Raw genomic sequence first — 13,333 nt, 5'->3', positions numbered from 1 at the left:
ATGGCTTAATCTATATTCTTAATATACTCTTGAGGAGAAGATAATGACACAGATAATTCACTATCACCCTTACTTTTATGACGATTTTTATGAGATAGTCCAAAAACACGATCACATTTAATCTCCCATAAACAGCTGGCAAGAAGAAAGTATGATGAGTTTAGGCTGGTAAGATGCAAAGAAAGCATTACTTTCTTTGAGACTGAACTCATTTCCTTTTGCTGTTTTAAATAATACTGTAAAAAGATTTGAACAGGAAGAAGGAAATGTTTATGTCAAAAGGAATAAAAGACAAAAGTCAGAAAAAATGTTCCTTTGCTATGCACTGGGCATAAGGCTTCAAATTTTTTTTGTCAGGTCATTACTGGTTCTTAAAGGATAAATTTTTCATGATCCCCAAGGGTCATGCACGGAAAGTCAAATATCAGTTCTGGTTTTTGTAGTGTTCGGTTGACATGTAGACAGTTTATCTGTTTCAGCTGAGGTAAATATGCTTGCTTTCTTCATGTTTTTATCTTTCTTGTTTTCATCTTGTTTTCTCTTTTTTGATGGATTTGGAGAAAGAGCGATGTTCAGTCATTTAAAATTTCATAAGTACTACAAAGAATGTTTAACTTTCTTACAAACCAGTGCAGTTATGTTGACTATATGTTACTCTTTATAATGTGATTTTCATTCTGTTGTGATAGGTTTGTTTTCACTCCTACTGCTATTCTTCTATTTTCTACATTATTGGATAACCTCAAATTGTATCAGAAAATCATCCTTTTTTAAAAAAATCACATTTAGGTAAAGAAGAAAAGTAAATAAAATAAAATAAAATAAAATAAAATAAAATAAAATAAAATAAAATAAAATAAAATAAAATAAAATAAAATAAAATATAAGTTTGACACTGAATTGAAATATTTCATCATTGAATTATTAGCTATAATTAATATTATCCCTTAAAATTGTTTCATCAGTAATTCTTCAAATAGATTTACAATTTTAGCATGCACGTGGCAAGAAAGTGAACTGAAAAAATGACCTAGAGATACATTGTTAAGAATTGATATTAGACTGAATAAAGTGTCATGAAGTGAGTGCCACTTGAATTAAATATGTTTTTATTAGTGTTGACTTTTATTCTGATTGTGCTACTTCAGTGGATCAGGTTTTTACTTTTAAGTCAGGGGTACTTGTTACAGTTTTAAACTTGACATTTATCCCTTTTAGTGTTTGTGAGATTTCTGCCACTTGGAGTTAATAAAAATATACTAACTATAGCTCTACAGTAACCAAAGGGATCATCTGTGATTATATATCACCCCTCCAGGCATAGGTCCCCTATCTTACCCACTTGAAGCCAGTCTTGCAAGCTGGGATGCTTTAAAAATTCCTTGCCATTTGCTGTTGCATACTCTCCCCTGCAAACTGACACACTCATGAAGGTTGTCTAATTGTCTGATACATACAATTCAAACCCTTATCAGAAGTAGCACTGGAATACCCTATATTTTGGTTTAAATCATACTGAAAGTAGAATTGAAAGGGAAGGGGAGAGCAGGGGAGGATATTTGTTACTGTAAGGAACCAACAATGATCATCTAGTGCAACTGTCTGACAATTTCAGTACTGACCAAAAGCTACAGCACTTTGTTAAGTGTTTTGTGGGAGTATTAACCAGCCTGTTCAATCACCTCCCTGTTGAGGAAATGTAGCTTCATATCTAGTTAAATCTCGTTCTTGTTAAATGTCATCACTTCTTGTGCTTTGAGTCAAGAGCACCTTCAAGTCTTGTGTCATCAGTAAGTACACCATGGTTGGATCAAAATAAGAATTGGAATGTACATGTAACTCCTAAATAATCCAGAAGAAGTTCAGATTTGGTCATAAACCCATATCAAAAAAGATGACAGGAAATGATATATATCATGCATTTAAAATACTCATCTTACTTGACTGTCATCCCTTCAGGAAACTTCTGATAAGTTCTAATACATTATGAAGACATTTTAAAAATCTATAGATCCCTCCACTGTAAATGTCAAGTGGTAGATGTAAAATACTGCAGTGAATCTACTGTGTCAATCTCAGACACTGAAATTTTACCATCTTTATTTGTCAGTAAAATCATACAATCTTCCTTGCTGTCTGCCTATCAACATTTGAGCTCAGTTAGGTTTTCAGCCTATTTTGTCTCTACAGCATCAAAGCCATTCTTAGCAAATGCACTGACTTCTGTACTGTCCTTAAATCTAACATCTGACTGCAGCTGATGTTTCAGTGAACAATACTGATCTTTCACTACAGCTGAAATATCCATCTTTTCCCCATCTGTCAGGATTGACAACTCTAAAGGTAATAAACACTAGAAAGTTCAGAGGACACAGGTGAGATGCTATTGCTTCTCCTAGAGGAACAGATTGATGTGTGGTTCCAGGAGCTGAGAAAAATGAGAAACAAGAATGGTGGTAACCACTGTGTGGATTTTGTAACAGCAGTGTCCAGACAAGTGACTGTAAGTAGCTAAAATGGTGCCATCCACAAGGAGATGGCAAGGGTTCTGGGGATGATCTTCAATGTAAGTCCTGAAAAGACTTCTGTGAAAAGTGTTGTTTTGTCATTCAGTAAGTGAAGATATTTAAATATTAGATGAGCAAGTCCATTGACTATGAAACCAAATGATAGCAGTTTATATTTTCAGAGCTGTTATCTATGTCTGTGGTCACCACTTCATCACAGAAATAGAGTTGTTTGGATTGAAAGGAACCATTCAAGATAATCAAGTCCAATCCTCCTGCCATGGATGGGGAGATCTTTCCCTAAATCAGGGTGCCCAAAGCCATGTCCAATCTGCTCTTGAATAGTTCCAGTCATGGGACATTTACAATTTCTCTGGGGAATCTGTTCTTGTGTCTTACAACCCTCATCATAAAATATTTCCTTCTTATGCTCAATACAAAGAGACTTTTTCAGTTTAAAACCATTACTTCTTGTCTTGTCACTACAAGTCTTGGAAAAAAAGTCTTTCTTCATCTTTCTTGTAAGTCCTTTTCAAGTATTTCTTTCTTTCTCATTCATATTTCCTCTTTATCTCCTTCTATCTGTTCCTTATTTCCTATAGATGTAACTCACAAAGTATAACTAGAAACCTTTTCATGGAAATTGAAGAGACTTTTACACATTTTCAGTCTGAATAAAAAGGGCTTGAATCTTACAGGTTGCAAAGTGGATTGCTTTTCATTAGCAAGATTACTTTTCAGAAGGTAGTAAAAAACTCTCCACATATTCATCCACATTCTCATGCACATGTTCATACACATCATAGTACATGTGAAAGCTATAAATGATACGTATCATGACAGATACCACAGCAAAACTTTTTATAGTTTTTTCTTAGATGAGGGAAGGAATCAAGTTTTGAGAGTTGATTCTGTCTCCTCTGACTATGTAGGAGAAAGCTAAGAATTTTTGGGCTTATATTTACAAAGCATTGTGTATAGCTTGTACCCTCACAATGCATTTTTCTCTTACAATAAAAAGAACTGAAAAAAGGAGAAATTGAATAGGCTCACCTTGACCAGCTCTGATCAACCAGACAGGGCAGAAGGCTGACCATATCTAATATGCAATCTCAGACATATTGACAGTTAGACACAGTTTAGAAATAGGGGTACATAGTGTCTTTGAACCAGACTGATCAAATTTTTTGAAAGATTTTCTCAGTGAAGAGTACATTGAAATGTTTCATCTCCTATCACTGCTTCAGAAGTAAGTCTGACTTCCTTTCTAATAAGCCTTGACACAGCACCATGAAAGAAGCAGGGGTCAGCTAAATTGTTGGTATAAAACTCCTACAAAGCCAAAAAGGATACCATGAAGATAATTTGCTCGAAGGTAAAACCCTGCCTTTTGTCAATGCTAAGAAGATCCCACAGAGGTTAGCTGGATTACACAGTTATTGCTGAAGGAGGCTAGTTTACCGTGTTTTGCCAAAAGTATTAGAAAAGTAAAAAATGAGAAATCAAAAAGTTAATGAACATGATACACATGCACTCCTAAATAATATTTAGGAGGGTGGTGTGTTTTTTAGATAATTGATGACTATTCTTTCAGTAAAAATTTATTTTTAAAAAACTGTTAATTTCAGTATTATTTCATAATATTTAGCTTCAATTTGTATGCTTGCAGTGTAACAAATTACACAGCATGTTTAAAAACCTAGATAAATAGGAATTCTGAAATCATATGATTATACCATACCCACCTCCAAGTCTGAAAAACTGTATTTACATGGTCAAGCCATGTGGTTGGACGTTCATTAATACCTGAGAGGTAGTAACTAAGAAATCATTAAAACTGCTCTGGTTCTTAAAGGCTGGGGGATGTTTACATATTTGACTGAATCACGCTACATTTTTCAAAGCAAGTATTTCCAAATGCTGATTGTAATGATTTTAATTTCACAGGAGCCTACTCACACCCAAATGCATATTTGAAGGCAAGATTCTCCTGGCTTCATAGCGAAGGATGAGGAAAAACTATTAGCAGAGACCAAGAGTGCAAATATATGACAATACACCTCCCCAGGCAGCTACTAAGACATATCATAGCTGCATGCACAACAGGAGAGAAAGCCATCTTACAGTATAATCAAATTACAGGGCCACACAGCTGCTTCCATTAGGACCAAAGATTAAAGTCTACAATCTGGATATTTTCCATTCAATGCATGTACCTCTGTTACAGGGAATATCCCTATTGCTTTAACAGGATGACTAACCAGAGATTAGCCTTTATCATTTAAAATGTTAATATGCTAGGGAAGTAGCCAAAAAATCATGCAGACTTAAGTGTGTGTTTCCAGCATTATTTCACATTAGAGGGTTAATTACTTTCTTGTTCTTATTATAGAACTGCATTCTGTTGCTAAGGAAACCAATGATTTCTTCATATCTACAAGTACTTGAATCATATTTTTGTTTCTTTGTTTTCAGGGATGTTTTCTGGGAGGTTTTGTGGGTTTTTTGCTGCTATTGTTTTTCAAGTATGTTAAATCAGAAAAGGAGAAATAACACTAAGGATTAAAAATGGAAAATAAAGGCTGACCTAGTACATGCCAGATTTGTGATGGGGAGCTATAACAGTGTGTTTTCTGTGGGGAGAAGAGCTGTAGGCTCTGTCTTTAATTGTTTCCCTACTGAAAATGAAATTAGAAACAGCGAGCAGGCAGTGACTTTGAGCCCTGAAACGAGTGCTGACTCACCATCAGTCAACTCAAGCTACTCTGCCCACTGACCATAGCCAACTACCTTGCATCTTACATTCTTATTCAAATATGATAAAAGTATACATATAATAATGGAAAACATTCAAGTTAGCTCCAACTGCAGCAGATCTGGAACCAGCGACCCTGAATATAGAGAATTGTTCTGCTACACCCGCTCTTTTCATGTGCAAATTATCTAAAATTCAGCAGTAGTTTTATAACTCTTTTGCATGCAACTGAATTGTCTCAAGGGAATGCACAGTAGGCCACTAAACAGAAAGATCTGAGGATCCAGCTGAGGAACTGTTTTTATATCAAGATTAAAATTAAAAGAAGGGACTGGCGTAAAGAAAAGAAACTGCGGAATGCCTTTGAAGAACACTGATCCTGGAAATCAAAATTTAGAGTGGATATAATATTTTACATTATTTTGAGATAATTTCAATTCTTTGATGTCTTTTATATTGTAGTGCCTAAAGTATTATGTTACCCACTTTTCCACAAGGCAAAGAATATTATCCAACTTTGCAATACATAATAAAATGTGGTCACTGTAAGTTTGCTGTAATTTTGCCTGGCAAACTGTAACTAGTATTTAGCAGTAAAACTGGAAACTGGAGGACTTCAGAATCTCTCCACGAGCGGTTCTAAATCGAGTATGCTTATTTCTGTCTCTTACAAGGAATGTTATGAATATGCTTAACCACAAGAACATATATAGAATTATAAAGGGAGAAGCAAAATAAATTAAAAAAAAAAGTCCAAAACACCTTACGTTTCATCTGTGGAAGGATTCATAGAATAAAAATTAGATTGGCACCTTTAGTCATTTGACTGTATTTTATGACTCTAAACCTATCAAAAAAGTATGTCTGTTTGTCAGTACAACTCTTTATGTGAATAAGAGCCAGAAGTGATGACATTTTTACAGGCTTACAAGTATGTGCTAGCTTAAGGGGAAAAGCCATTCCAAGACCTCCAGTTAACTATTCCTCTGCCTATTTCTCCTGTTGACACCTGCTTCTGCAGCAGTCTCAGGTCAGGGTTTCTTACTGGACTCCAACATGAAGATAGCCAGGGTACAAAAAGTGCTCTCTTAAGCACTCACCCTAAGCATCTTAACTGGTGCATCATGAGACAAGTAAATATTCAAATACAGCATGGATGTGTTCTGTTGTTCTAAATTAACATAATTTTCATAACATTCATTAGCTAGACTATAGGATATTCTGGCTGCAATGGGACGATGCAAATGGCTCCTACAGAAAGAAATCTGGAGATTTAGGTTGATGGCAAGCTAAATATTAATCAGCCATGGGCCCTGGCAGCCCAAAGGGCCAACCACACCCTGGAAGACATCAAGAAAATTATCACCAGTTGGCCAAGGGAGGTGACTGTTCCTGTTCTACTCTGTGCTGGTGCAGCCTCACTTTGAGTAGTGTGTGCACTTTTGGGCATACAGAGGATATAAAGGATTAAAAGGATATAAAGTTATTAGAGTGTGTCCAGAGCAGGGTGATCAAGATGGTGAAAGGCTTTGAGAGCAAGACTTACAAAGCGTAGCTGAGGTCTCTTGGCTAGTTCAGCTTAGGGAGGAGACAGCTGAGGGGAGAGCTCATAGCAGCCTACAGCTTTGTCACAAGGGGATGTGGAGGAGAAGGTGCTGATCTCCTCTCTCTGGTGACAAGTGACAGGCTTTGAGCAAATGGAATGAAGCTGATTTGGGGAAAGTTCAGACTGGACATTAGGAAAAGTTTCTTCACTGAGAGGGTGTTGAGCACTAGAACTGTTTCTTCAGAGAAGTAGATATGACATTAAGCCTGTCAGAGTTCAGGGCACATCTGAATGATGTTCTTGATCACATAGTCTATTTTTAGGTAGTTCTGTGAGAAGTAAGGAACTGACTTGACAATCCTTATGGGTACATTCCAACTTGAGATAGTCTAGTATGCTAAATAATTTCACTTTGTGGAATAGTTAAATATTTTCTGGGAAAAGAAGAAAGATAATAAAAGTGAGACATTAGCAAATTTATCAATTGCAGATGAAACTGTTTTTTAAAGCTTGCATTCATGGATGTTGCTGGAAGCCAAATGATTTTAGAGGTGGAATTTTTCCAGCAATGTGTGGGTACTACTTAGGGTTTTGCTCAATATATAGGCTTTTATGAAATCTGTTTTTAATCATATAATATTCATAATTTTTAAGACTTTTCAGAATTATATTTAGAGCTCTTACTTGTAATGGAAGGCTTAGCTTTTTAGGAAAATTTTTTTCAGGGTTGTTGCAGAGCTTGTCCAGACCACTTTGGGAATAAATTCCCTCTGGTCTGCTTCATAGCTACTCTTTATGGTGCTAGTAAGAATGATTCCACTTACTCATGATGTTTTCTTAGTATAATATACATTAGAAAGGTAATATTCCTTTTTTCCCATGGTCTCCTTGAGTTTTATCTAAATAGTAGTTTATTAGGCTTATTAATAATGAACTACATATCACATGATGTCTTGCATCATTAGTTCTTTTAATGTATTAAAATACTCTTCAGATAATAGGTGAAAAACACCTGAAATGTACTTTTTTAGTATTTTCTAATCAAGCTTTAGAATAATGTATGATGACAGAATCCCTCAGAAGCAAAGTGCAAAGGCAAATGAGAAAAGCATGGATATAAAAATGAGTCATAAATACTTTCCATTTAAATATCTGAAAGTGGATGTTGCAATTCACACTACATAGAAGTTGCTCAGATATGCAGGATAAGAAACAATATAAACGTTTAACACAAATTTTGTAATCAAAGGTCAGATTTACTGCTACACTTTGGTTACTTAGTGTGGCTCCAGTGACACAAAGCTGTCACAAACTCAGCTTTAGAAGCTACTTCAATGGCATTTATAGCTGATTTTCAGAATGTTCCCAATCTTTGTTGTAGCTGCAAAAATTCTTGAGCAACTAATTTCGACACAGCAGTCACCATTAAGTAATTAATATGAATCAGTAGCTACAATGCAATATGAGATTGCACATGCCTACATTCTCATAATTAATGGTTAAATAACCTCAGTAACTCAGCTACAATGATAAAAACTGTGTTGAATATGACATTTTTTGTGATGAGAATAAATGGAGCTGCTATAGCACCTCAAATCCTTTTTTTTTGTTTGTTTTTTTCTGCTTTTTCTTTTTTGTGGCAAATGCAGTTCAATCTGTGGATGAGTATTTACTTGGAGAACAGAACCTGTCAGGTCACATCTGAGCTGTTTTGTTTTGGTTTGTTTTATTATGTATTTTAATATTAAATAATAAACTGTAGCGACTTTAGATCTGTTTTAAATATCTTCCTTTACTGGAAACCGAAGAAAACAAAAACCTCTCATGGGCTGAATTGATTCCAATGTCAAGAATGGTAGCAGAAAACAAGCTGAGGAAACAGCTAAATAATACACATGTTCCTGCCTTTATGTCTTCCAGGATAGAGAAATATGGGTTTTAATCCTTCACAGGAAACAAAAAAAAAAAACAACCTGAAACAACTCCATTCTGTTTACTGCCAAAGGAAAAATATCCATTAAAGCAATATGAAAGTCTACTAATTCCAAATTTACAAAGTGTGTGAGACTTAAATCTGACACAGTGTTTTAACCTTAACATTAGTTCATTTTTCTCCATTTGTAACATGGGCTAAATGAAGCATCTAACCCAGCCATTAATTTCATTGGTCTTTTCTGTTCAGCAAATGAAGTCTTAATTTTATTTAACCTAACATTTTAGTGGATTGACCACAACCAGAGCAGAGAATTGCACTTGTTATTTTACAAAAATATTGAAAGAAGAGTGTTCCTTAATTTGCACCCAACCTACTAATCCAGTCAATAATTCAGACAGCCAATAGACAAAGCAATTGCCAGCAGCTATTACAGTCATGATTCAACAGGACAAACAAGATCCTTACTTCGAATAATTGCTCTCACTATTTCTAGTAGGTCTGTTGCATATGGAATGCATTTTGAAAATTTAATAAACCACCATCCTTCATGTGTAGCTTGACACTTCTGAATTATGGACTCAAAGTCTTGAGGCTTTAAAAAGGAAAAGTGGGGTCTGCAAGCAAAATAAGATCAGCGTAGACAATACATGTATTCATTCAAATATACATAAAGTGTTTGCAGCATATTACCTCTGCATTCTGAAGCAAATAACACCTTTGAACCTGTGCAGACTTCTGTTCACTTTGATCATTTGAATAAGCACACAAAACATCCCTAATCCTGATTGTAGAAAACAACAGCAACACACAGAATTAAGATGCTTACAAATAAGGAAGGAGACACAGTCCATCTATAAGCTGGAATCAAACAGTTTTCCAAGGATCCTCTTGGAATCTTACTTACTTCTTACTTACTAGAGTAGCTGAGGTGGAAGAAATCCAGATCTAGGTTTTAAACATAACAAGTAGCTCCCACTGGCAGTCACAGAGACCCAGCTGAGGAGTCACAAGATTTCTGGCAGGATGAACTAAATCACTCTGAATCACATGAATCAAGCACTGTTGATATTCTTTCAGATTTTTTTCTTTCTTCTCAGACTTCATCCCAGAATTAAACACCTAAATTGCACACTCATGCTTCAAAAACATTTAAATGGTTTTATTTCATGTATCATCTCCAGATAAAATCTTGTTTCAGAGCTTGCTTTCAATGATGGAGTTTTTCCTTTTGCCTTTTTGAAAGATTATGCTTATCTCACTGGAGAGTTGTTTTGGCCAGCTGATGTGTGTTTTTTACGTCACTGGGTGAAATTTTTATCTCATTGGAGGTGCTTAGGTTTTTGTAATATCAAAAGCAGGAAGCATGATACTCAAGTACTTGGACCAGTTTACCTAGAAATTTTAAGGTCTTGGCCCTATCATGGACGGTGGTCTGGCTCCCAGCAAGAAGTTTGTGTTTTACTCTAGGAAGGTAGGAATAGAAAATCAATGTGCACAATCAGGGCATCAGAAAAAAAAGAAAAAAAAAAAAAGGAAAAAAAAAAAAGGGAGGTGATTCAATATTAATGGTGAACTTTTACAAAAATAAGGACTAGAGTTACCATCTCAAAAATTCACTCATATAAATAAAGTGCTAGTAAGAGAAGTGTCATCATTCCAGGCTATATGTACATTCAGTGAGGAGAAGCTGACAACTTTCAGAGCTGTTTTGTCCACTAAAGACAGTCTTAAAAGGCTGATCTTTCCTTTCAGGTCATGCAAGGCTGACAAGTCTTCTAACACTGGCATATGAGTTTATTGCCTAAACTGTTTAGGATATGAATTCTGGGTTCTTCCCAGCATTAGATCGTTTAAGATATCTTTCATAAAAAATAAACATTCCTCTTTGTCCAGTGACTTTTTCTACATACTTACTCCTATTTGTGGAGTTTTGAGCACACTGAAGACATTTACTCAAAATTCTAAGGAACTCATCAGGACCAAAATTTTATATTTTATTGTACAACACAAAGGCATATTCCAAAGAGTAGTAATATATCATGCCAATTTTTTTTTTACTGTGATTATGTGATACAGCTTTTTCCATTGAATGCTTAAGTTGATTTTGCATAGAAAGAATAAAATTCCTAAAATGCATATATAGACATGTCCCAACTAGAAAATTTCACCTTGGGAGTGTCGACATTCCTGAGCCATAAAAAATAGCTGCTGGTTAATTATGTCCTTCTGGCATGACTCAGTAACAGAATAATGATGTGCTTGAGATATCATTAAAATTCTGAGCAATAGTTCTGTAAGTTATTCTCCTATTGAAATAGCCTGGAAAATTGAAAATCCTTATGTCTTGTTGTACCTCTTTTATATTTTTCTGTAGAAATAGGCTGGGAAAAATAAAGAATAAACTGAACCTTTTCTTTTTCTGCCCAGTAAAGAGTTTCACAATACTCCAGAAGTATTGGACCATACAACAAACATGATTATTTAGATTCAAAACTGCTATGTCATGACATAACATGCATAAAGTGTGCCTGCCATAAAGTGTGATTTCTGTGACAATTATACAAAAAAAAATTAAATACTCATGGAAAAACAGTTATTAAATTTATCTACATGAAAGGTGAAACGATGTTTGGAAAGGCATCTACAGATATTTTTATTTTTCATATTTTTAATTAATAGTTCTTTGTAGAGTTTAGTGCAAGAAATAACCCCTGGTTAATGTATTAAGTAATTAACTGTAATACAAAAATATTTATCATCTATTATATAGAAAACTGTTTCAGAATAGGTCCTATATTGTATAAGGAGAAATACTGAAAATTAAAAGCACTTTTCACAGGTGCTCATGTGTTTTCCCATCTTGAGAGCGATCCAATCATTATTTAGAATTGAACAAAACAAGGGGAAAACAGTATTTTACCCTTTTATGTAGTCCATTCAAAGGCAAATGGGTTCATCTTCTTTCCGTAAAAGATACGTAAAGTCATCTTACTCATCAGGTTCTTTGTCAAACCTGGCTGTTAAGCACTAAAAGTCTGCTGCGGTAACCTCAGTCCTACCAGAAAAATTACTTAACACAGAGTGGGAGAATACATTGGTATTTTGTTTTCAATATCAGGTCTTTTATGAATTTAGATTATGCAAAAGTAAGAAGAAAAAAGAAGCACTTATTTTAATGTCAAGTATAGAAAAAATAAAAATATTTTTCCTTGCTTTTGGGAAGAGAGGGAAAAAATATGCAACTGCAGGCAACCAATTTTAGCAGTGAAAAATATGTTTCTCACAGGGTGAGAGCTGCTATAGGATTGAAACACAATTTTCAAATGGATTCTAAGTTTATCCTAAAAAATTCACATATCCTCACTCCATGAGTGGCTATATTTTTAATTTCTTCAGATACTGATTCCCTCTTTCCTTCATTGTTTGGAATTACAATAAAAGCGAAAATGTGAGTCTTGGGCAAAAGTAATGTTTTCAGAATGCTTCCAGGATATTAGTGACATTTGTGGAGACTTCACTGAATATAAGATGAGCTCAAGCTGTCATGCTCTGCAGTATGGTTAGTACGCACAAGACTCTCAATGTGATTTGATTTTATTGCAGTTAATAACCAGGGAATTTATTTTAACGTTGCTGAGACTTTTCGGTTGCTTTATGCTTTTAAATATTGAGGGATTTTTTGTTCGCTTTGCAGGGTTTTTTTTTTTAATTTTTATTCTGAGGTTAAAAAAGAAAAAAAGCTTAATGTTGCTTAGTGGAAAGTGCACTAGGAGGCAATTGTCAGAAATAAAAAATGCAGTGAAAGTCTAACCTGCTTTACAAGTATATTAATCATTTTTCCCTGGTAACAAATAGAAAATTCCTGAATCTGCCCAGTTGGTGCTTGGGAAGATTCATGGTGTCAAACGTATCCTCATGTCATCTGATATCTGATCCTCTTTTGAATAAAAAATTATTATATAATTTTTAAAAGTACTTGTTATCTCTGAATATTCTTACTAGTGGATTTTTATCATGAAAGAGGAAGCAACCCATGTCTCAAAAATTAACAATGCCCCGGTGCTCCTAGCCAAGTCTGATAAACCTAATAAATATTACCACAAGTAGAGACTCTTCCCTTCTACTCAGCTAAATTGCAGTACAGTTGGAGGTTTTAGAGCTCATTCTAAGTCATAGTGTCATAACAAAGACACCTGTAGGGCTTTTAACTTGGCAGAATAACCAACCTAGTGGAGAAAAATGTTGTTGAACACCATTTTGTTTTGAAGCTTCAAGCTACCAGCCAGTCTGGTGGATGGTTTCTAGACTCTATTCATCAGCAGTTGTCTCAAATCGAAGTGGCACTAAGAGTCCTACTGATTGATCTCCATGTAACATTCCACTCTGCTGCCTTTTTGTACCTTTTAAATTGAATAAAAATGCAATCATACAGGACCATAAGTCACCAAAAATATTTTCATTCCAATAGTGCAAGCATGATATACTTTCAATTATAGATGAATCTCTGTTGTAATATCTTCTAAATATCTACATATTCTAAATATCTGATTCCATAGCATAACTGGACAGATTTCTTGTTAAGTGTAAGA

This window comes from Prinia subflava, chromosome 3, assembly GCF_021018805.1.
Source record: "Prinia subflava isolate CZ2003 ecotype Zambia chromosome 3, Cam_Psub_1.2, whole genome shotgun sequence".
In the NCBI taxonomy this organism is placed as follows: Eukaryota; Metazoa; Chordata; class Aves; order Passeriformes; family Cisticolidae; genus Prinia; species Prinia subflava.
This window is presented reverse-complemented; position numbering follows the sequence as displayed.